Below are 7,384 nucleotides of genomic sequence, written 5' to 3' on the forward strand. Positions count from 1 at the left end.
CAGAAGAGGATCTAGAAAATCTAAAAATCCCCTGCAATCTTTGCCAAATCCTAATGATGGACCCCATTTCCTGGATAGAGTGTTTTATCATTGACACCACCCATAACAGGGGTAACAATATTGGGGGTTTTTTTGTTTTGGGGGGGCAGCTGGCCAGACAATATCAGTTTTATAGTTATTGACATATTCATAAATGTGCTACTTTCTTCTAATCAAGGGACTCGTTAATCTGAGAAACTTTCCACTTTTTTAACCTACCCCATCAGATTGTCTTTGACTGAGGGCATCCGTATGTTTCCCAATTTTTGCAGAAATTTGTCTTCACTTTGCAACCTCAATTGCCCCTGTCCTATCACATCACCCTAGGCTAACAGCCAGGAAGAGAGGAATAAATGCCTCGAGGATCTCTCTGCTGTTCTTCCACCCATCGCGAAGCTTATCCCTCATAAAAGGTCATCTGGGCCCAAGTTTTGCATTTAAGTCACTTTCTCCATCTCGCCTCACCACTGGGCCAGCCATGGACATACTCTTTCTAGACATATTAAGGCTCCAGAATGCCGAAGAATTGTATTAGATTCAAGTCAGAAAGCATCAGTTGCCAGGCAAACTAAGGGCAAAATTTGATTCTCTATGTAATGGTTTCTTTTTATCCAAATTTCCTAAAATAAGACTGACTTCATTCCCATCACCAAGAACACCTACACCTTCAAAGTCTATCTCTGCTCTGTTAATGTCTACTCTGATCCTCCAAATTCAAGCACTGGATAATCTCCTTAGGTCCATGGACCATGGACACAGTGGCGTTACACTACTGGCATCCACTAGTCTGTTAGAGGATGGAATGGCCCAGCCTCAAGAGAGACCAACCAGACAGCAAGCCCATCAGCTCCTGGGATGCAGGTTCTCACCATGCACCCACAATGCTCTGCTTCCCCACTGACGCACTGCCCTGCTCGCCAGCCTTCAGAGGCTTCCCCTGCCTGCTGTCTAGAGCTAGGGCCAGGCCCTGGTCCAGTGGGCCACGTCCTCCCCCTGGTTTCTCAGACCCTTTCTGATTTGATTCCTGCCTATGCCCCTCACCTTATCTACCTCAGGGACTGGTCAAAATGTACCTCAGGGAAACGTCAGTCACAGCCAGCTTTTTGAGAAATATATCTGGGGAAAGTACAGCTTTCCATCCATAGAATTCAACTAATAATGATCCAAGTCTTATAACCTGGCCTTTGGAAAAGACAGATTTTCAGATAAGCTCTGCCCGCAAGGAATATTTATACTAGCACAGATAGTTTGAGTTAAGGGCAATATGGGTAACACTCAAGAGAGATCCAGACCGTGTCAGAACCAAATGGATAGAACCACAGTAATGGTTGCCATCAATTCCTCAGTGAAAAGAGGCTGAACCCCAATCTTGGAATTCGTGGCACTTCCTTTGCTCTATACTGCAATGGAAAATGAACTGCGGATAGTTCTCATTCCACGTTGTGAGCTCTGTCACACTAATCTTCTTGTCACTTTCACAAAGCTCCACACTGAAGAATCTCTCTGGCCATCATAGTACCTAAATGTTGGGTCCTCAAGGTCAGATCCCCCCTGATGATTGGGATCAAGAATCTGGCACATAGCAATGACAGGACCCGTTGTGTCCTTCCCTTCCTCACAGAAGGCTGTCTTGATGAGACTTAGTCCTGTCTAGGTTGATCCCATGTTGAAATGGCATTCAGCTGCAACCCTCTCTCTGAGGGTAAGTCCTGCTGCTTCCATGGACCCCGGGCTGGCTGATATCCCAGCTCCAGCCTCTGAGACTCCTTCCCTGACCTTAGAATAATAACCACCATGTCCCTCTTATCCTGTTCCCCTTACCCTCAAGGACACCACTGCGATATTACCAAGGTCTCACTATTAGGACAACATTTCTACTAGGCTTCTACCCCTGCTCACCTGGCCAGATGCACATCTGATTATTTGAGTTCAACTCTGGCTATCTAGCCAAATCCAGCCTGGCTGATCCAAGTGAGGGGGCACTCCGTAACCCGCCTTGGCAGGTGCCCTGGCTTAAACTCTTCTCCATGGCCTTCCCAGGCAGGCTGAGTAGACAGTTTGGCTGAGGCATATGTTTCATGTAGGACAGTTACGGGAAACAGGGCTATAAAAGCCAATTGGGGTCATCCTGGGGAGGACTGGGAATGAGAGAGAAGGAGGCATCCCTCCTGAGCTCCTGCAGCAGCACACACTGGATTTCATTTACTGGATGGGGAGCAACTCCATTAAACTTCAAAGCATCACTTGAGAGAGGATTATTTTCTTACCAAGGTGACTGGAGGTATTTCGGTTCTAAGACTTTATGATCACATTGCCTCACAGGCAACTTGACAATGTCTTATGTCTCTGACACTGGAGGGATTTATTCACTTGAAGCACAGCACTAAATCCTTAGCAGGCACTGTATGTAAAATCTGACTTTATAGATAAACACTGCTTTGCCCTTCTGTCTCCCTTTATTCTGAGAATGTGCCATCCCCCACCATCTCATAATGAAATGAGCCTGTGCTCCCACGTTGATGGAAGGCAGATGTATCCTTGCTGTGTTTTAGAGCCTTCCTGCTCTATAGGATTGGAGTGATAATATTCATACCTCTTTCCCTCTCACAGCTTAAAGAAGTTTGAGTGGATAACAGGGTAGAATTATTCCACTTGGAGATCCCAAGGGAGAAGTGGGGATCCTTTGTTGTAAGCACCACTGCTCTATCCTACTGCCTCAACCTTTCCCTAAAGCATCCTTGTGCTCCTCAATCCAGCACAAATGCATGTATCCGATGAAGAGCCCATTGGCTTAGAAGATACCTAAGCCTGGTTATTCCTCCTGGTGATGAAGTGTCCACTGCCCTGCAAGGTGGCCAGTTCCATGGGAGATGGCACCCTTTCTCACGTGAACCTAAAATCTCATATCGGCTTTCTTGCAACTGGTGCCTTTGGGTCCCAGCCATGACCCTCTGGAGTACCTGCAAGCAAGAGTTATTCTTTCTCCACATGACAGCACCTCAAATATTTGAAGGCAGCAATCACAGCCACTTTTCATTGTTTTGTTCTCCCACCTGAGCAAGGGGCAGAGCTTGGCAAGCAGGAAAAACTGTTCACAGTGGCTTGTAATATTTCCTTTTCTTAAGGAAAAAAAAAAAACATGGAGCAATTTGTCACCCACTTACTGTCCTATTTTTTTAGGTAGAATAAATGCTATTTCCAGCTCTGAATCTCCCTAGGTGAGCTCTGTTTCTTGGAAAGCTGCTGAATTTGGTTATGCTCCAAAACCTTTTCTGACCCTGCTCCTAGAAAATGTTGCTTTCCCTTGATGCTCCCAAGACACTCTGAGATTTAAATTATTGCATTGTTTTGTTTCAGTTCATTTACACCCAGCCTTGCCTCTCAGGACCTTAAAAGTCTCAAGCACAGCCCATATTTTAGTCATGGTGGTATTCCCCCATGCCTAGAAGGGTGCCTAGAACTTGGTAGTGACAAAAGAAATGTTTGCTGCTGAATGAATGCTGTCCATACATCATAATAAAGAGGGTTGTCAAGATTTCTTCAATGCCTTAACCTATTGGGAATATGTTACTTTTAAAAGTTGGTTTATTATTTCTCCTGTCAGCTTCAGGTTCCAAAAATATGGAGCACATGAACAAATGCAGAAGCAGCTTTGTATATATATGTACCCCATAAAGAAGATCTACGCCAGCTCTCTGCTGTACTTATCTGGCAACTAGCATCAGTGGTGACACATAAAACTATACAGTTAAAAGACATTAAAGTACAGCTTAGATGAAAACAGATGAAAAAGATAGAAACTGCTCAAAAGGCTACAGAAAAAAAAAACCTTTAGGCCCATTCTTTAAAGCATTTACATAAATATTCCCAACTAGATATGCACTATATATTTTTTAATTTAAAAAAATAGGGTGTGCGTGTGTGTGTTAGAAATGGTGTGTATAATTTAAAGCTAGCGTTAGCCGTGATGCCTACTTTACTCTTCTGCCTCAATGTTTTAGGAGATTGTCAGACTGTCTTCAGATATCTCGTATCACTTTCAGAAAGGGACTGTTAATGACAAGGACTGCTAGACAGCACAAATACACCAACAAATCTGGTAGAGTCAAAGGGAAGGGGTGGTAAAGTTTAATGGCTCTGTTTAGTTTCCTGTCTACTTAGACCGAAAAATAAAAAGCTTATGCCAAGAAAACAACCAGTTAAGAACTAATCCTAACCAGCCGAGTTAGACACAATTAAACCTCTGTGAGTGTGTTTGACAAATGCTTTTCTTTACTCAAATTCAAGTTCAGTAGAGGTGAGGGAGACGAAGAGAAAGCCTAACCCTCACCCTTTAATACAATCGCCAGAAGCCTTTAACTGGAGGATCAGTCCTAGGATTTCATGCAAAAAGTAATAATTCACTGTGCAGTTGAGAGGAGGGACTTCACGGAGAGGTTATGAGGCCGGTTGCTACATTATAACCTTAACCTAACTGGAGAGAGATGCCCAGAGTGCGTCACATTACAACCATCTTTACACTTGCCTGTCATGTCAAACGTTTCATGACATTTCTGCCTGGGACTCAGATGTGAGCCAAACAGAAGGTGAGATGCCCAGAAGAGGGGCACAGACAATGGCAGCTCTTTTGGGCAAGGAAGGCTCCAGATACAAGGGACAGGAAACAGGTCACATCCAATAGATTAGTTCAGGGAAGCAAGTAACTAACCTAAGAAGCAAACTTTGGTTTTCAGAAGTGACTAAGTCTTTAAAGCTTTAGGCAGCTAGAGCAGGGCTCTTCATTCACAACCAAAGCCTGCAGCATGAAACTATGAGCTCTCGACTCAGGCATCCCAAGTTCAAATCCCAATCACTCCACTTTCCAGCTTTGATGGCTGGAAAATCGTGAAACCTCTCTAACTAAGGTTTCCTGCACGTACAAAGAGAATAAAAATGTTACAAGCCCATAAATCTGTACTGAAGTTTAAACAAGATAATCCTATGAAGCACTCAACGTCATGCTTGAAACATAAAATATTCAATAAATGTTTCCGAAGACATGACTGAATCACAAAGTAAATATTATGAATTAGCTTGAGGCAACAGAGACAAAAAGAGTAAAGATTTTCCTAAAAGAAAAAGGAAGGGTATTGTATTCATTTCCTGTGGCTGCCATGACAAATTAGAACAAACTTAATGGCTTTAAAGAATAGAAATGTATTATTTTGCAGTTCTGGACTGGCTATTATCAAAAAGAGAATAACAAATGCTTTGCTGGTGAGGAATTGGAGAAAGGGGAACTCTCCTACACTGTTGGTGGGGCTGTTAAATTAGTGCAGCCATTATGGAAAACAGTATGGAGGTTCCTCAAACAACTACAGATAGAACTACCACATGATCCAGCAATCCCACTGCTGGGTATATACCCAGAGGAATGGAAATCATCATGTCGAAGGGACACCTGCACTCCCATGTTTATTGAAGCTCTATTTACAATAGCCAAGAGTTGGAACCAACCTAAATGTCCATTATCAGACAACTAGATAAAGAAAATGTGGTATATTTATACAATGGAATACTACTCTACCGTAAAAAAAAAAGAATGAAATACTGCCATTTTCAGCAACATGAATGAATCTAGAGAAAATTATGTTAAATGAAATAAGCCAGGCACAGAAAGAAATACCGCATGTCCTCACTTATATGTGGGAACTAATAATAAACAATAAAGAAATAAATAAACAAACAAACAAAAAAAGAAAGACATCTTTTTTTTTCAGATAGAAATCATGTTTCCTTTTAATTGGGTACTTAATTCAGTTTCCTCTCTTGGCTGTTACTCTGGTAATAATTAAGTCTTCATCTCTCAAAAACACTGCATCTGACCAGACTGAGAGCTAGTGTGAATGCAGGCGCCAAACCAGGGCCTTCAAAATAACAAGGAACAGTAAAACCAGCCTTTCCTTTCACTTCGAAGGAAATGTAAATCATTGGGTCCAAATCTCTACCTTCCAGACGTAAAAAACCTGGAGTTCAATGCACAAAAGGAAACCAAAATCTATCAGGAATGAAGCATAGTAACCCCTCATATACTCAAGGTCAAGATGGTTTTTGAGAAATAAGTATCTGACCCTCTGGCCTCTTCTATTAGGAATAGCCCCACTCCAGCATACTTAAAGGAAGATGATTTTACTTCTACTTCATTTTCCCAAAGGAGTATAAAATCTACTAAGAGTGATATAATGAATCAGAATAAATTAGCTCACTCACAAGAAACATTCCTGTATAATGATTTTTGGCTGCTGAGAATATTCAGCACATTATTTCAAAGAAGGAAAATTCAGGGCAATCTGAGAAAAGAGAATTCAAAAGTGGCAGCTACATTCGCTGACAGGTTTGCACAGGACACACACATTACAGACAACCCTCATTTTCTTCAGTGTGTATGTCAAGGGGCCAAGACCCCTGACTATCAAAATAAGTTACTTTGTACATTACAGTGCACAGAACAACAGAGGGAAAGCGCTTTCTTGGGGGATGGCTGAAAGGCATTTTGCAAAAGGTCCATATCACTCTGAGGAGGAAGGACTGGAGCCCAGTGCCCTGTGCTTTCATGGGCTCGACCCCTCCTCCTCCTCTTCGGTTGCAGCAGCCTCAGGGGGCGCCATTTCCTCTCCTCGTTCTGCGGCTCCTCCTCCTCTTCCTCCTTGTCCTCCTGGGGGTGGAGGTCTGGGTACTTCTGCATGCATCCCTGCATGGCCCGGAGCTGGTCTCCACAATCTGAGCCCCTGACATCCTCCGTGCTCTAGTGGAAGCAGGAAAAGGCTGACTTGAACTGTTCCCCACAGCAGCCACCGGCCATACCCCCAAGGCAGGGCAGTTCCAGTGAATGTCTCCATTTGCCAGTATCAATCCATGTACCTCATATGGATCGTGGGGTCATCGGCCACCAGCTCTGCACTGCTTGGCGTTTCGTGGTCTTCTTTGGTGACAAACTCGATTCTCTCCTTCCCCTCCTGCCAGCAGTAGGCCATGGCCGCAGCCCAGCACTCAGACCTCACAGAAGCGGCGGTGGCGGCCGCAGCTTGGGGCGGGGACCTCCCTCGGCTCGTCAGGGCGGCGGCTGGAGGCCCGGACAGAACTGCCCTCTCCGGGCCTGCCCGCTGCGCACCTGCCTCAGCGACTGCGCGGCCCCATTCCAGCCTCTCCGCCAGAAGCGACATTTCCCCGAAAGACACCTTGATCGCAATAATATATTGAACTTTTTTTTTTTTTTTTTTTTTGTCTTTTTCGTGACAAGCGCTCAGCCAGTGAGTGCACCGGCCATTCCTATATAGGATCCGAACCCGCGGCGGGAGTGTCGCTG

At 44.2% G+C, this 7,384-nt stretch overlaps 1 pseudogene; it reads right to left on the reverse strand.

Annotated features, from left to right (window-relative positions):
- Positions 1–6,629: 6,629 nt before the first annotated feature.
- On the reverse strand, positions 6,630–7,052 carry LOC134375891 (mitochondrial intermembrane space import and assembly protein 40-like; annotated as a pseudogene).
- Between the last annotated feature and the right edge of the window lie 332 nt (positions 7,053–7,384).

This window comes from Cynocephalus volans, chromosome 4 (genome assembly GCF_027409185.1).
Source record: "Cynocephalus volans isolate mCynVol1 chromosome 4, mCynVol1.pri, whole genome shotgun sequence".
In the NCBI taxonomy this organism is placed as follows: domain Eukaryota; kingdom Metazoa; phylum Chordata; class Mammalia; order Dermoptera; family Cynocephalidae; genus Cynocephalus; species Cynocephalus volans.